Here is a 17,750-nt window from a genome sequence, read left to right on the forward strand (position 1 = left end):
TTGTTGAGATCACAACTAGATTATTATAATCTAGATTTTGCATGAGATTATTATAATCAGGATTATGGATTATAATAGTCAGAGTCTTCAGGCACCTAGATTATGGTGATTGATTATGGTTGGTTCAATCGAGAAATCTCTATCCCTATCTTATCCTTTATAGTTTGGCAAGTTGGACAATTGGTTGGGGGCAAGTTGGACTTTCAGCACCAATAATCATCTATAACCTGGTCTCATCTTGATTATGGGATTATGATAATCAAGGGGTTTGATTATAATAATTCATCATATAATCAGCCTTGTTTGGATCGAAACCTGACTATATAATCTGATTATTACAATCGCTGGGGTATCAAACAGGGCCTAAAGTTAATACTGTTCTAGAATGAGGACATAGAGAGAGATAACTCCACAAGAATAGGCAACATAATTTGGTTGCAAGATTGAATTGACAAGAAAAAATATTTCAGAAGAATACATTGAGAACAACACTTAAGAGTTGAAATGAGAGAGGCCCGAAGTTGAAGAGGAAGCAACCATCCAACAAAATTGCTCAGAGACGATGGAGTTTGCCCAGGGGTTTGGGTAAAATTGACTAGGCCACAACGTTTTTTTGAACTATTGGATAAATGGGATGATGGCTGACCTGCTGCATCCAGTATTCCAGTGAGCCCGACTTGGACCAAGTGTGTACGAGTAGATCGTATATCTTCAGACTGCATTTGTCTACAAAATTGACTTTGCTCCAAATACAGTCGCATTATAGGAGGGTGCATCTGGATCTAGGAACATATACTCCTTTCTCCTTTCCTCTCTAAATAATTCAATTTCTAGGATTATTTTAACTCAAACTTTTTTATATTTAACCATTTTTTAAGAAAAAAATATAAATATTTATGATACCAAATAATGGTATTATAATATATATATATATTTTGGTGTATCTAATGATATTAATTGGTGCCATGAATAAAAAAAGTTTGACTTTACAACAACTTATGAACTGATTTATTCAGTGACGTTGGGAAAATTTTGTATTGCAATGCTGTGGACAGTTTTTTTCCCGGAATATATAAATATTTTTATGCTTAAACTGTAAACAGAGCTAGCAATATTCTTTACATATACATCAGGTTCACTAGACTGATCAATGCAAGCTTTGGTAGGGCTCAACAGCATACAAATTACAACATCACGAGTACATCATTCTGTGTGACACAAAGTCAGCCGGATTACATAAATAACACCAATACATCATGGAGGATTTGAACCTAATAAATTGTCACACACTCGTCATCGGAGCTAGAGTCACTGCTATCGGAATCTGATGAATCGCTGCAAGAAGATCCAGCTGAACCGCGGCTGCTGCTAGAGGATCCAGAAGAACTGTTAGAACTGATGTTGCTTGGGCTTTTTGTGGTCTCAGCAAACTTCTCGGTTGCAGTAGGGCCGCCGTCGCTGCAGATGTCGACCTCCTCCTCTATCATCTCTCTGTCTTCGAGTATTCATGGCGGTGAGCAAAGGCCCTTGGCTGGCATTGCTATGGGAGAGGTACCGTTATTGGGAATGGGAAGAACGGCAGGAGCCAGATTGCTTGTCACACACTCGTCGTCAGGGCTAGAGTTTTTGCTGTTGGAATCTGATGAATCGCTGCAAGAAGATTCAGATGAACCGCCGCTGCTGCTGGAGGATCCAGACGAACTGCTAGAGCTGCTATTGCTGCTTGGGCTTTTTGCGATTTCAGTAGACTTCTCGATTGCAATAGGGCCGGCGTCGCCGCATATCGGCATATGATGATCCTCTTTTATCTCTCCTTCTTCGAGTATCCGTGGTGATGAACAAAGGCCCTTACCTCCCGCTACGGGAGACTGGGAGAGGCATCGCCGCCACATGTATCCGTGATGGCACCGCAATCTTCCTCAACGATCAACTCGCCATCCTCTAGCTCTAGTTCACGCGGCGCCTCCTCGATCGACTCACCATCCTCTAGTTCACGTGGCCATGAGCGACTAATAGATCTGGACACGTTCATAGACTCCTACTGCTGACGCTTCTCTTCTTCAACAAACTCGTCCAGCAACTTCAGCACCTCGAACATGGCGGAGCGCCTCATGGATCCCAAGTCGATCTCTATCTCGTTCTCGCCGGACTTTTTGTCTGCATGACCGGTGCACTCCTTGTTCAGGAACTCGACGATGCGCGCCGGCATGTTCGACGAGAGCGACGACAGTCGGTTAACCAAGCTGAGGATCTCGTCCTTCGAGATCAGGGGCTCGATGATCTCCACGGGTGGCATCCTCCTCCTTTTCTTGGCACATGGAGCCTGATCGGCCTTCGATATCCGGGGGTGCTCGATGTTCTCCACGAGTGGCATCGCCTTCCTTCTTGTGGCACATGGAGTCCGATCGATCTCCATCATCCGGGGCTTGATGATCTCCACGTCCACGGGTGGCATCATCTTCCTTTTCTTGTCACAAGGAATCCCGTTGGCCTCCATGGTTTCTGATCGGGCTTCTGCTGCCAAGAAACGCACGTCCTTGCCGCGGCGAGGTGCCGCACAACCCTTGTCGACATTCTTGCGGACCACGAGCTCGGCCTTCCTGAGGATGCCACGGAAGACCTCCATCTCCTCGCAGAGCCTCTGCCTCAGCACCAGACGCCGATCAGGGGCGGAGAGCTCGGCAGGAGCCAAGTCCATCATCTTCGAACCGAGTTCGTCGCACATGACTCGGCGGTGGCCAGACATCTTCGTCTCGGCGGCGGCTGCGGTCGTCCTCTTGCTCGCGCTACGTGAGAATGGCTGCAGCCGGCGTCGCGCGTCTCTCGGCAGATGAGGTGGAGGTGGCTGTGGCTTGCGTGAGACGTACGTGGACTGGACTCGGCCCTCCTCCGGATCGGCCTTATAAAGAGAGCGGCACCTTGATTGTGTCCGATTGTCCGATTCCGAGTTCTAGGGGCGGATCCAGCAAGGCCCCCTGTTTGGAAGCCTGGGTTGTGGCCTAAAACGCATGTAAATTACAGGTGTGTAATTTTTCCAACCCAACTTGAAATTAGTTGTTTGGACTAGGTAGCGTGTCGTGTGTTGCTATAGGATAACTAATAATTTATATTAAAAATACACGGATCGTACGATAAGATAACAATATTGTTAAATTAAATATCAACGTTAAAGTGACATTTAATCCAAAAACAAAGTTTATGAATTTAACACAGTCACGGAGTGCGCGGCGTCGCAGATTCACAAACTCTAGAGCTTTCAGAGATTGGGTCGAATCCAACCTAGAGCCTCGGAACCCTGCATTTTTTTTTGGACGGGCTTCACTTCGGATGCGCCGGTAGCAATATCAACGATCTCTAGTCGATGGACCAAGTCGTATGGATCCCCGTACTATGGCTCAGACATGTAGATTTTGTTCTTCTTGTACATGGATACACTTGTTCCACTGAAGCTTTTATTGAAATGTTTAGACAAACAGTGTTTGATCACCGATGTCCCTCACCCTGAACCACTCTGGCGTACGGTCGTGGAGGTTACACTTGTAGATCGCGCTGCTGTAGATAAAGCTCTGTGTCTCGTGGAACGTGCTCACCATGACACCCACAATGTGCAGCTCACCGTTTGATTCCAGGTAGCTGCGGTGGCAGAGCCCCGCAGGTGGCGACAGCGATGGCAGCAGTATCGCGGTTGGAGTAGCACCGGCGGCATTGCTGCTGCAGACGGAGATTCCTCCAGTGCAGTCGATCGCCAAGAACTTGTCTTGACAGTGGACGATGGACCCCACGGAGAACTCCAGTTTAGTGTCGAGCAGCTGAAAGGTTCTAATATTGTTAGAGGGGGGTGAATAGTTTATTTAAAAATCTACAAACCAACTAGAGCAAATTGATTTGTATAACAAATAGCGAAATGCAAATTTGCTCTAGCTCTAAAAGGGTTGCAAGCCACCTATCCAATAATTCTAGTTGCTATGATCACTAAGCACACAATTTACTATGCCACTACTCACTAAGAGCTCTCACACTTGCTACACTAAAGTGCTCCACTAGATAAACTTAAACTATAAAGTAAGCTCTCAAATCTAGCTACACTAAAGAGCTTGCTACAATTAGTTTGCAAGAATATAAATGAATGAGTAGGGTGATTATACTGTCGTGTAGAGGAGTGAACCAATCACAAGATGAATGCTTAATCAATCACCGGGAGAATACCAAAGGGTAAGAGACAACCAATTTTTCTCTCGAGGTTCACGTGCTTGCTGACACGCTAGTCCCCGTTGTGTCGACCAACACTTGGTGGTTCCGCGGCTAAGAGGTGTTGCACGAACCTCGTCCACATAATTGGACACCACAAGAACCTACCCACAAGTGAGGTAACTCAATGACACGAGCAATCCACTAGAGTTACCTTTCGGCGCTCCACCGGGGAAGGCACAAGATCCCTCACAATCACCACGATCGGAGCCGGATACGATCACCAACCTCCGCTCAACGATCCTCGCTGCTCCAAGCCATCTAGGTGGCGGCAACCACCAAGAGTAACAAGTGAATCCCGCAGCGAAACACGAATACCAAGTGACACTAAATGCAATCACTCAAGCAATGCACTTGGATTCTCTCTCAATCTCACAAAGAGGATGAATCAATGATGAAGATGAGTGGGAGAACTTTGACTAAGCTCATAAGGTTGCTATGTCAATGCAAATGGCCAAGTGAGTGAGCTTGAGCCGGCCATGAGGCTTAAATAGAAGCCCCACGAAATAGAGCCGTTGGGCTACTCACTGCACTGAACACGGGGCGACCGGACGCTCCGGTCAGATCGATCGGACGTAGGACCCCAGCGTCCGGTCGTGCGATGCATGTCACGTGTTCCCTCTCTTCAAATACTGAGCGCCCGATCCCAACGGCTAAGTGATACCGGACACGCTGCTGTGAAGTGACCGGACGCTGGACCTCAGCGTCCGGTTGTTTCCAGTAAGCATCCAGAAGCGAGAAATCACGACCGGACGCGTCCGGTCACACGGCGTCTCCTCTGTGCGCTGCCACGTCAGCAGGACCGGACGCACCCCGTCAGCGTCCGGTCACTAAGTGACCCAGCGCCCGATCGAAGACCGACGCCAGCGTCTTCACACTTCCACTAACCGGACGCACCGGTCCTACTGAGACCAGCGTCCGGTCACCTACAGTGACCTCCATCTTTTTCTATAAAGAGCGCCGGTGGCACCGTCGGACTGCCCGCACTCTACGGGCTTATTTTCTAGATCAAACACTAAGTTTATAAGCCCACAAACATGTCATATGCTATCACTAGATCATTTCAAACATACAAGCAATAGTGGTACCATACAAGCATCAAATTCATTTGATTTTCATGAATGAGCCTATTTAAATGTGAAATATATTGAGATGCACTAAACATGTCCTTAGCAAGGATGTATGCCATGTCAATCAACTTTTACCTTGGATTGCTTGAGGAAGAGGCATATCATATAACTGGAGGTGCATCAACACATATTGGAGAAGTTAAGTATGTTCAATTCATTCCTTACCTTGCAAAACCTCTTCTCATCAAGTGGCTTGGTGAAGATATCGGCAAGTTGATCTTCGGTGCCCACACCCTCAATGCAAATATCTCCTTTTTGTTGGTGATCTCTTATGAAATAATGGCGGACATCGATATGCTTTGTTCTTGAATGTTGAACCGAGTTGTTGGTGAGCTTTACGACACTCTCATTGTCACATAGCAATGACACTTGCTTGAATTTAATTTCAAAGTCACTCAAAGTAGCATTCATCCAAAGTAATTAAGCACAACAACTACCGGCCGAAATGTACTCCGCTTCGGTGGTTGAAAGTGCTACACTATTTTGCTTCTTTGATGACAAAGACACAAGTGATCTTCCCAGTAGTTGACATATGCCCGATATGCTCTTTTCTCTCAACTTTGCATCCTGTATAATCGGAGTCCGAATATCTAATCAACACAAATCTTGCTCCTTTGGGATACCATAATCCAACATTTTATGTATGCTTCAAATACCTCAATATTCTCTTTGTTTCCTTCAAATGACTTTCTCTTGGCGAGGCTTGAAATCTAGCACACATACATACACTAAACATCACATTTGGCCTTGATGCGGTCACATAGAGTAGGCTTCCAATCATAGACCGATACATCTTTTGATCCACTATGTTGCCACTAGCATCACTATCCAAGCTTCAACTTGTCCCCATTGGTGTACTAAAAGCTTTAGCATCATCCATTCCAAACTTTTTGAGCATGTCCTTGATATACTTGCCTTGACTCACAAATGTGCTATTTTCATTTGCTTGATTTGAACACCAAAGAAGTAACTAAACTCTCCAAACATGGACATCTTAAACTTACTTGCCTTCATCTTGCCAAACTCCTCACAAAAATTTTGATTTGTTGACCCAAATATGATATCATCAACATAGATTTGCATTATAAATAAGTCATTTCCAAGCTTCTAGGTGAAGAGAGTGGTGTCAACATTTCCCATCTTGAATCCCTTATAGAGTAGGAAATCCCTCAATCTCTCATACCATGCTCTAGGTGCTTGTTTTAATCCATACAAAGCCTTTCTCAACTTGTAAACATGATTGGGTTTCTTCTTATCTTCAAAACCAGGAGGTTGCTTAACATACATAAGCTCATTGATATACCCATTGAGAAATGCACTCTTCACATCCATTTGATACAACTTGATGTTGTGGGCACAAGCATAGGCTAACAAGATTCTAATTGCTTCTAATCTTGCAACCAGGGCATATATTTCTCCAAAGTCAAGACCTTCAACTTGAGTGTAACCTTGAGCCACTAATCTTGTTATGTTCCTTATTAGTATCCCATCTTGATCTTGCTTGTTTTGAAAGACCCATTTGGTTCCAATTATATTATGATCCTTAGGCCTCTCAAATAACTCTCATACTTGGTTTCTTGTGAAGTTGTTTAGCTCTTCATGCATTACATTGACCCAATCAACATCCTTCAAAGCTTCATCTATCTTCTTAGGTTCAATGAATGACACAAATGAGAAGTGCTCATAAAATGAAGCCAATTTTAATCTAGTTTGCACACCTCTTGAAATATCATCAATGATAGTGTCCAATAGATGATCTCTTGCAACATTGGTTGGTTGTAGCACTTGCACTTGATTTATTGCATTTGATTGATCACTTGGTTGAGATGATGAATTAGCCACTTGTTGTTGATCTTGCACTTTGTCATGACTAGTACTTGCTTGAACTTTATCATGAGAGCCACTAGCTTGTACATTTGAGTTAGAGAGCACTTTATTCTTGTCATCTTCGACATCAATCATCTCTCTAGGCTTTATATCATCAATGTCCATGTTCTTCATTGTATTGACCAATTGAGTGCCTCTTACATCATCTAGATTCTCATCTTCCTCTTGGGAACCATTTGTTTCATCAAATTCCACATCATGAACCTCCTCAAGAGTACCATTAGCCAAATTCCAAACTCTATATGCCTTGCTAGTAGTGGAGTAACCAAGCAAGAAATCTTCATCACATTTCTTTTCAAACTTGTTCAATCTAGTGCCTTTCTTTAATATGTAGCATTTACAACCAAAAACCCGAAAGTATGCTATGTTGGGCTTTCTTCTATTCAATAGCTCATAAGGTGTCTTCTCTATCATTGGGTGACAATAGAGTCGGTTGCTATAATAGCAAGCCGTGTTAATTGCTTTGGCCTAAAAAGAATGACTCACATTGTACTCACTCAACATTGATCTTGCCATGTCAATAAGTGTTCTATTCTTCCTCTCAATAAGACCATTTGATTGTGGAGTGTACTTGGCTGATAATTAATGTCTAATTCTAAATTCATCACATAACTTATCAATTCTAGTATTCTTGAACTCACTTCCATTGTCACTTCTCACTTTCTTGATGGTTGTTTCAAACTCATTGTGAATGCCCTTGACAAATAATTTGAATATTGCAAACACATCACTCTTATCCACTAGAAAGAATACCCATGTGTATCTAGTGAAATCATCCACAATAACAAATTCATATTTATTTCCACCAATGCTAGTGTATGTGGTTGGTCCAAACAAATCCATATGCATCAACTCAAATGCCTTAGATGTGCTCATCATGCTCTTCTTAGGGTGTGTGTTACCAACTTGCTTTCCGGCTTGACATGCACTACATAGCTTATCCTTCTCAAATGTGACATCTTTCAAGCCTCTAACTAAGTCATGCTTGATCAACTTGTTTAATTGTTTCATTCCAACATGACCAAGCCTTCTATGCCATAACCAACCCATGCTAGACTTAGTGATCAAACATGTTGACAATTGAGCTTCTCTAGCATTGAAATCAACCAAGTATAGATTCTCATATCTAAATTCTTTGAATATCAAGTTAGAGCCATCTATACTTATGATCTCTACATCATCCACATCAAATATGCACTTAAAACCAAAATCACACAATTGAGCTACCGATAATAGATTGAAGTTCAAGCTCTCCACTAGTAACACATTTGAGATACTCAAGTCATTGTATATTGCAATCTTACCAAGCCCTTTGACCTTGTCTTTGCCATTGTCACCAAATGTGATACTATCAATCCCATTGCTCTTATTTTCATTGATTGAATTGAACATTCTTGGATCACCGGTTATGTGTTGTGTGCACCCACTATCAAGCACCCAATGCCTTCTCTCGGCTTTATAATTGACCTACAAAATAAGATCAATTCTTTTTAGGTACCCAAACTCGCTTGGGTCCTTGAAGGTTAGTTACCAAAGTCTTTGGTACCCAAATGGCCTTCTTTTTTGGGCTCACAATTGGTGTACCAATGAATTTAGCCTTCACACCATTGGCACCCTTAACAAGCATATAACAAGAATCAAATTTAATTGATGATACATTAGGTAGCTTGTTCTTGTTAGTCTTGTAATATTGCTCTATATGCCTAACTTGCTTGTATCTATTGCAAAACCGGTCATTGTCTTTCACAAAGCTAACTTTGAGAGTGACAGAGGCCGCCTTATCTTTCTTGGGGATATAGCCTAATTCCTCTTTGTTGAGAGAAAACCTTTGGCTACCCAAGCACTTTAGCAAGCGGGCATCTCCACCATAGGCATTGCCTAAGGCACGAGTGAGCTCATTTACCTCCTTCTTGAGGGTCTCATTTTCCACCATTAGTGAGGCATCACAAGTGAGACCATCACTCAAAGGTGAGGTAAAAGTAGTAGTGCTACAAGAAGTGTTAGTGGGAGCAACTACAATGGGCTTATAAAAAGATTCATCAATAAGATCACATGTTAGTCCCACATCACAAGACATAATCACTTGCTCCTTCTTGGCTTCCTCTATTTTGACTTGCTCGATGAGAGAGGAGTGAGCCTTTTCAAGCTTAGAGTGAGCATTGCCAAGCTTCTCATGGGCTTCCATTAGCCTCTCATGAGTGGCATTGAGCTCATCAAAGGATTACTCAAGAAATTTAACTTTCTTGCGTAATTTTTTGCACTCCTTTCTCTTCATTTCAACGCAAGTGTGCACTTGCTCACATATGTCCAAGAGCTCCTCCTTGGTGTACTCCTCATCATCATCATCATCACTCCTACAAGCATCACTTTCATATTCATCATCATCACTCACATCATATTTTACTTTGGTAGGCTTTGGCATGAGGCATGTCGATGGAGTGTCAAAAATGGAGGGCTTGTTGTTGATGGCGATGCTGGCTAGTGCTTTTTTGATAGATTTCTTGTCATCATCACTAGAGTTATCACTATCCGAAGAGCCATCACTATTCCATGTGACCACATACCTTCACATTTCTTCTTCTTTTGGAAGGTCATTCTTTCTCCTTCTCCTTCTTTTTTTTCTTGTCCTTCTTGTGTTTCTTCTTTTTATTCTCATCATTGCCACTATTGTAGGGACAATTCGCTACAACGTGATCAGGGCTCTTGCAATTGTAACATCTTTTTACATATTCTTTGCTTTTAGTGTGATCTCTTCTCTTTCTTGCACCATAGCACTTCTTCTTTATGAATTTTCCCATCTTACGTACAAAGAGAGCCATGGCTTCATCATCAATATCACTAAGATCATCATCATCACTTGATTCTTTCTTGGACTTTCCCTTGTTCTTGGATGATGATGATGAGCTAGCCTTGAATGCTACACTCTTCTTCTTCTTATCTTCTTCTTCCTTCTTGTCATCCTCGTCATCCCTCTCCCTTTCCACATGGTATGTCTCTTGTGTCATGACATCACCTAATACTTGGTTAGGTGTAATCTCCTTCAATCCTCCTCTTATGATAAGCAATCTCAACATCTTAAATCTTGGAGGTAGGCATATTAAGAACCGATGAGAGACTTCATCATCCTTGATCTTCTCTCCCAAAGCCTTCAAGTCATTGATAATTACTTGCAACCGATGAAACATCTCCGGAATGCTCTTATCATCCTTCATCTTGAAGCTTGTCAACTTATCCTTAAGGATGTACAACTTGGCACTCTTCACCACCGGTGTGCCCTCATATATTTCCTCTAATCTCTTCCACACCTCATTAGCTCTTTGACAATCCTTGATTTGCTCAAACACCTTGAAATCAATGGCATTGTATATGGCGTTGAGAGCCATTATATTGCATTGCTTGTTGGTCTTGTCTTGGTTGGTGGGATTGTCGGGATCAATGATAGCATAGTCATTCTCGGTCACCTCCCATACTTGATCATTGATTGAACCAAGATACATCCTTATCTTTCTCTTTCAATAATCATAGGATGTGCCATCAAAGAACAGTGGTTTGCCCCCCACATGGTTGAACACAACTTGAGCCATAATTTGACACCGAGGTTGTTAAGCCTTTAATCAAACGGTGACAACGGCTCTGATACCACTTGAAAGGTCCTAATATGGCTAGAGGGGGTGAATAGCCTATTTAAAAATCTATAAACCAACTAGAGCAAATTGATTAGTATAACAAATAGTGAAATGCAAATTTGCTCTAGCTCTAAAAAGGTTGCAAGTCACCTATCCAATAATTCTAGTTGCTATGATCACTAAGCACATAATTTGCTATATCACTACTCACTAAGAGCTCTCACACTTGCTACACTAAGTGAACCAGCGTCCGGTCGAAGATCGACGCCAGCGTCTTCACACTTCCACTGACCGGACGCACCGGTCCTACCGAGACCAGTGTCCGGTCACTTACAGTTATCTCCGTCTTTTCTATAAAGAGCGCCGGTGAATTTCTAACCCTTGCTCAAATGTGTCAACCACCAAGTGTGTCACCTTGTGCACATGTGTTAGCATATTTTCACAAAATATTTTCAAGGGTGTTAGCACTCCATTAGATCCTAAATGCATATACAATGAGTTAGAGCATCTAGTGGCATTTTGATAATCGTATTTCAATACGAGTTTCACCCCTCTTAATAGTACGGCTATCGATACTAAATATGATCACACTCACTAAGTGTCTCGATCACTAAAATAAAATGGCTCCTACTATTTATACCTTTGCCTTAAGCCTTTTGTTTTTCTCTTTCTTCTTTTCTAAGTTCAAGCATTTGATCATCACCATGCCATCACAATCACCATGATCTTCACCATTACTTCATTACTTGGAGTAGTGCTACATATCTCATAATCACTTTGATAAACTAGGTTAGCACTTAGGATTTTATCAATTAACCAAAACCAAACTAGAACTTTCAGCAGCGTCCATGCGCTGTCGACTCCAACCCGGCAGAACGCGACCTTTGTGCAGCACCCAAGCATGGCCACGGCCACGCACTCGCGGCCGGCGGAGTCAGACGACGCCAAGAGCACGATCTCACAGAAGAACATGTCCCTCATGTCTTCTAGCTTGATGGCTCTACCTACGGCATTCGCGTCCCTTTAGTCGTTGGTGAGATAGAGGACCCACCGGCCGTGGACCCTAGACACGTGTTCCGATGAGGACGCCGTTGCGACGTGTTCGCCTGCTGGCGGGAGCTCAACACGGGGGGCACGGGCACCGACGAATGGATTCAGCAGCGTCACAGACGTCGCCTCGTCCATGAGCGCCAGCCACCCACATGAGGAGCCACACGCCACCTTGCCGCGCATGTCGGGCAGCGTCTTGGAAAAGACCTTCTTCTCCGGGACACAGTAGAAGCCGACGTGGTTCGAGTCAGGGTCGAACGGGAGCAGCAGGAGCGGCCCGAAGGTCGTGAACGGGATGGCGGCGCGCCATGGGGAGCAAGCGGATCAGAAGGACGTCGTGTCATGGCCTAACACGAGACGCTACCCGATGGACTCGAGGAGATCCTCTGGCAGGCCGGATCTCTAGTCAAGGAGAGGTAAGGACCTTCTCTTAGGATTAGGAGGCTGAGCCATAGAAGACAGATGACATCAACTATGGTTCACGCAAGAAACAGCAAGCGAGGACGATAGAACACGTGAGCGTGAAACCAAATAAAAGGAGAAAAAAGCTGTCCATTTTACAAATGCAAAGAGGGGAAGTAAATAAATGTAGGCATATTTGACAAGATTCTCAGAAATGCAAAGAGGTTCCTTTTGTCTTAATTCTCTTTTCTTCTGTGTTAATTCTCTTTCCTTTTGCTCGTTGCCATGTATGCCGGTGCATGCAACCATGCAATGTGTATATGGATAGCACAATAATTTTCTACTTCCTATTTTACCGTGATTCCTCTATCACATGACAGGCAATATTCAATCAAGGAGAATCGCACGATCAATCAGTAATTAAGATGTCGTGGGATCGCAGGCGTGGGCAGACGGACAAACCAAAATAAATGTCGCACCAAAAATATCCACGCTTTATTTTTTTTAGTTGTATAGGAGATGACAGGTGACTAATGCACCAGCGGTCCTCAAACTTATAAGCATGTGTTACCCCTAAACTTGTTATGTGGTACACCGCAGGTCTATACCAGCCATGTGGCATCTTTTTGCTGATGTGACACGCTAGCCTAGTATGTATTTTTCATTTAACCCCTCACATATATTTTCTTATAAAAAATAGACCCTTCCATCTCCCACGAAGAATCTCCCGACCTCGGAGCTGGAGCAGCCGGTGGCGGAGCTCCGCGCGGAGATCGTGCACACCGTGTCCAAGATTGGCAGGCACCTGAGCTCGAGCCTGGGCGTGGTTTGGGACGTGGGCCACTTGACGTACCCGCACAAGATCCTGACGCGCACAACGCCGCCAGCCACGCCAGCCACGGCCGCGTGCACAAGCACAAAGCATACGGGCTGCATGCGAATCAGCAGTTGCTCGGCACCGCACGCACGTGCACTCACCACAGCACCAACATGCCGCCGGCGAGTAGCCGATGCCAAAGGCCCTCCTTTCATTTGCCATAAACATGCATGTTTAATTTCATTCATTCGAATGATATGATAACAATCGATTTTTAAGCCTCGGTACTCACTTTTCAGTACCCAGCGACCGATCACTTATTCAGAAAGTTCTTCAGACGTCCACCATGCAGCGCGCGCCCAGTACAGAGCGCTGGAGCCAAGGGACAGGTTGTCAGCCTCGGCGTCGTCTCGGATGTCCGGCAGCCGCGCGAAGACGGCCTGCAGGATCTCGTGCATGCAGTGGCGCGCCATGTGCTGTAGGAGCTCGCTGCCGCGGCTGCTAGCGGCGTGCTGCACGATGATCTGGAAGCAGATGTTGACGGCCGTGCACACCGGGCTGTCCAACAGCAGCGGCGCGGCGCGGCGTGGGTTCGCAGGAGTGCGGCGAGCACCTGGAGCACGCGCAGGAGCACGGCCTCCTCGGCGCCGGCGTCAGAGATGCGCTCGATCGTGAACGCGGTGAGGATGCCCACGCCGATGCGGAGGATCTTCAGCACGGAGGATCTACTCGATGGAGAAGACGGAGCTCTGGAACTACGGCCGGTGCTGCCTGCTGTGCTGCCTTGGCCGCTGCCGCTGTACAGCCCGCGGGCAGACGACTTCGTCCCGGCGTACCCCGGCACTGCTGCGGTGGACCGCGGTCAGTTCATCATCATCCCTTAATCGAAGAGCGAGGGCACGGAGGGGGCGCGAGTTGACTTACAAGGCGGCTTCTTGGCCCTGACGTCATCCACCGGCGCGGCATCCCTGCTCCACTTCATGGACGCGGACGCAGACGACGGCGACGACGACGCGGTGGAGAGCACGACCACGCCGGGCTCCTGTTTGCTTGAACTTATCGGCCATGGTATAATATTTTTCTCTCACAATAAATCAGTGAACAATACTTTTCAGCCTGGCTTTTCAATCCGTTCCATTGCATGGGAACAATTCCCAGTCGAATGATTTCTTCACAAATTTCTAGAACGCGGGAACCGTTCTAGACGTGGGACGGAGCCTTAATCGGAAATAATAGTACGAAGTACGAGAGTTTCACTTGAGAAGAGGACACTGTTCCTTGCGTGGAGCTCTAAATTTGAGAGGCCCAACCGCCCAAGGCCTTTGCGCGCTCAACCACGGCATTACGCGATGTACGACGGGTGGGGTGTGATCGTGTGAACCATGGGCTCGCAACGCAATCTGCCAGCTCGTGGCTCTCCACCCACTGCCAAAATTCTCCAGCAAACGGTACCGTCCCACGCCGATCCCTCCACTCGGGCGTCGCGTCCCTTTTTCGTGGCACGGCACAACCTTAATCTCTGTCTCATGCCTGCACCCACCGGCAGCGCACCAGGTCCATGCCGCACCCCGACAGTCTCGCGTTGCCGTCGTCTCACACTCTCCTCCCCGTCGCAGACTTGCAGCCAGCGTCCGTGTCGTGTCGACAGCCTTATCCCGCCGTCGAATCTACCGTTCCACCGACCTCGCTGCAACAATCCTGAACGCCAATAACTGAACTGCAGCTGCGATTGGGGGGAAGAACACGGTGGCGCAGCAGTGGGAATGGCGACGAGGATGCGTTCCTGCGTCAGGTGCTTGGTCAATCTCGTGCTCCCCTTCCTCTTCTTCGCCTCCCTCCTCTACCTGTCCACCAGGCAGCCGCTCCTCGACGTGGCTGTCCGCCAGGAGGTCGCGCCCGGCAGGCTGCGGGTGTTCGTGGACCGCGCCGCTAAAAATGCCAGTGTCACGACGGTCGCGGCGGCTCAGGTGTCTGACATAGCTGCCGTTGCAACTGAAGGTGCTGACGGCAATGTCCTGACCGACGCGTCCCCGGCCTCCGGCGCCGCCAATGTCACGACGGATAATAAGGTGAAGGCGTCTGCCATCGCTGCCGTTGCAACAGAAGATGGTGAAGCCAAGGTCGTGACTGATGCGCCGCCAGCGTCCGCCGCCGCTGAGCCGAAGGGTTCAGGCTCAGACATCGCGGCAACGGCATCTACTGCCGTCAGCAACACGAATGGCGACGCTGACACCATCGTGTTCGACTTCCGGCCGTATGTGTTCGTGTACAAGAGCAGGCGCGTCCACCGCTTCAACGGCACGGAAACCGTCCCGCTCGGCGTCGACGCGCTCACGGGCGTCGCGTCCACGGACGTCGCCGGCGCCAGCGGCGTCGGCGCGCGGCTCTACCTGCCACCGAAGAACCGTCGCGACCGACGTGGCATGAAGAAGACGAAGAAGAAGCTGCCCGTGCTGCTCTACTTCCACGGCGGCGCGTTCGTGATCGAGTCGCCGTTCTCGCCGCTCTACCACGCCTTCCTCAACATCCTCGTCGCCAAGGCGGGCGTCGTGGCCGTGTCCGTGGGCTACCGCCTCGCGCCGGAGCACTCGCTCCCGGCCGCGTACCACGACGCGTGGGCAGCGCTCCACTGGATGGCATCCAACTGCCTATCGGGGCCGGAAGCCTTGCTCACCGACCACGGGGATCCCACGCGCATCTTCCTGGCCGGCGACAGCGCCGGCGGAAATATCGCCCACAACCTGGCGGTGCGGGCCGGAGCGGAGCCCCCGCTGCCCGGCGGCGCGGCCATCGCCAGCGTCGTCCTCCTGACCCCGCACCTCTGGGGCAAGGATCCGCAGCCTATTCGTTTGGCTGTGGCATGTCGTAAACGATCGTAAATTTCCAGCCGGAACAATATTTTTCTCTCACACAAACCAGCCAGCAGTACTTCTTCACGAACTAGCAACGAAACGAACCAGCCAACCGAATAGGCTGCCGGTGGATACCGAGCCCGCGGAGCAGTGGGTGCGCAACGGCCTCGAGCAGACGTGGCCGCTCGTGTGTGGCGGCAGGTACGACATCGATGTCTCGCATGTGAACCTGCTGGTGCCTGGCGCCTGGCGCGGGATGGCCGGGGAGCGCATGCTGGTGACTATCGCGGGGCGCAACAACTTCCAGGACCGGGCGGCGGCGTACGCGGAGGGGTTGAGGTGGAGCGGCTGGCGACGGGATGTGGAGATGTACGTGACGGAGGGGGAGGCGCACGTGCACTTCGTGGGCAACACGAGGAGCGAGAAGGCCGAGCGGGAGACGGACAAGGTGGTCGAGTTCATCGCCGGCGGTGCCCGTGTGGCAGTGGCTAGGCCGCGCTCTGGCGTATTTTTGGGGCGTGTTTGATATCACGGTAGAGGCCAGCTCGGCCCACGGGCCTGTCCCAGGCCAGCCAGAGCATGTCCGAAGTGGTGCAAGGCCATTTGTTTGGTTGCATGTACCAAATGGATCTAGCTCTGTAGAGATGGTGTTTGATAGAATGTATAGATGGATATGGTCGCCCTCGTATCTGGAATATATGGCGTTACCTCCCTTTATTGTGATCTCTAGATCGTCCAGCAGTGGATCTTAGGGTTTGTTTCTTAGAATACGGGATGAACAGAGGAGGAGATATGAGAGAGGTGTTGGTGTTGAACCTGAGCCCTCGGAGGGAGTCGCGGATGAACTGGAGCCGGCCATCTCAGGTTCGGTGATGAAGGTCTGCGCACGGGCAGCGATGGGTGGAGTAGAGATGGCACAGACGTCGATGCAGTGCAGACGGATGGTGTGGCAGTGACGACGGCGAAGTCAGTGGAGCTTCCCGTCGCTTGCTGCGCGCTCTCTCAGATCGGTCTAGGGTTTGTCGGTGGGGTTTGCGGCTCACGGTGAACCTCGTACCTCGAGCCGCCGGCCCCCACCACTTTATATAGCGCAGTGCGACGGGGGCCCACCAACCATGTAGGGTTGGGCGCCCCCGATCAGGACGCGTGACCAAGACCCAATAGGCCGTTGGGCTTATTAGTTGGGAGATCAATCTAACATTCTCCCCCTTGATCTCACTATTACTTTTATCTTTAAACTTTAAACTTCAATCCTTTTATCCTTACTCATTTCTTCACAGATGATGCATAGAGCATGTTTCATCGTCACGGTCAATCGTCGATAGATTTAACAGCTACAATGCACGTCTCTGATCTGAAATAGTTACTTTAACTTTTGGGCTCTTTATAGTCTAGGAATCATAGGCTTTCCCTTAAACCCATGCCGGCTACATGTTCTCTGAACACGTTGGGTGGTAAGCCTTTTGTAAGCGGATCCGCGAGCATCTTTTCAGTACTTATATGCTCAAGACTTATCATTTGATCCTGGACTTTATCCTTCACAACATAATACTTTATGTCAATGTGTTTGGCAGCATCACTTGACCTATTGTTGTGAGCATACTATACTGCTGGATTATTATCGCAGTATAACTTCAGTGGTCTATTGATGTCGTCAACCACCTTCAAACCGGGTATGAACTTCTTTAGCCAGTTCACCTGCCTCGTTGCCTCATAACACGCTACAAACTCGGCATAC

At 47.5% G+C, this 17,750-nt stretch overlaps 1 long non-coding RNA gene and 2 pseudogenes across 2 annotated transcripts in view; 2 read left to right on the forward strand and 1 right to left on the reverse strand.

Annotated features, from left to right (window-relative positions):
• LOC136529280 (uncharacterized) overlaps positions 1-14,199 on the forward strand; it is a 33,093-nt gene extending 18,894 nt beyond the window's left edge. For both annotated transcript variants that reach the window (XR_010777246.1, XR_010777247.1), the window contains exon 4: positions 13,460-14,199. This is a non-coding gene — a long non-coding RNA (uncharacterized lncRNA). The remainder of the gene's footprint in view (positions 1-13,459) is intronic.
• Positions 1,272-2,701, reverse strand: LOC136528585 (probable GPI-anchored adhesin-like protein PGA55; annotated as a pseudogene).
• Positions 14,200-14,718: 519 nt separating the features above from the next.
• Positions 14,719-16,538, forward strand: LOC136525822 (probable carboxylesterase 7; annotated as a pseudogene).
• The last annotated feature ends 1,212 nt before the right edge of the window (positions 16,539-17,750 follow it).

This window comes from Miscanthus floridulus, chromosome 19, assembly GCF_019320115.1.
Source record: "Miscanthus floridulus cultivar M001 chromosome 19, ASM1932011v1, whole genome shotgun sequence".
NCBI classification, from domain to species: domain Eukaryota; kingdom Viridiplantae; phylum Streptophyta; class Magnoliopsida; order Poales; family Poaceae; genus Miscanthus; species Miscanthus floridulus.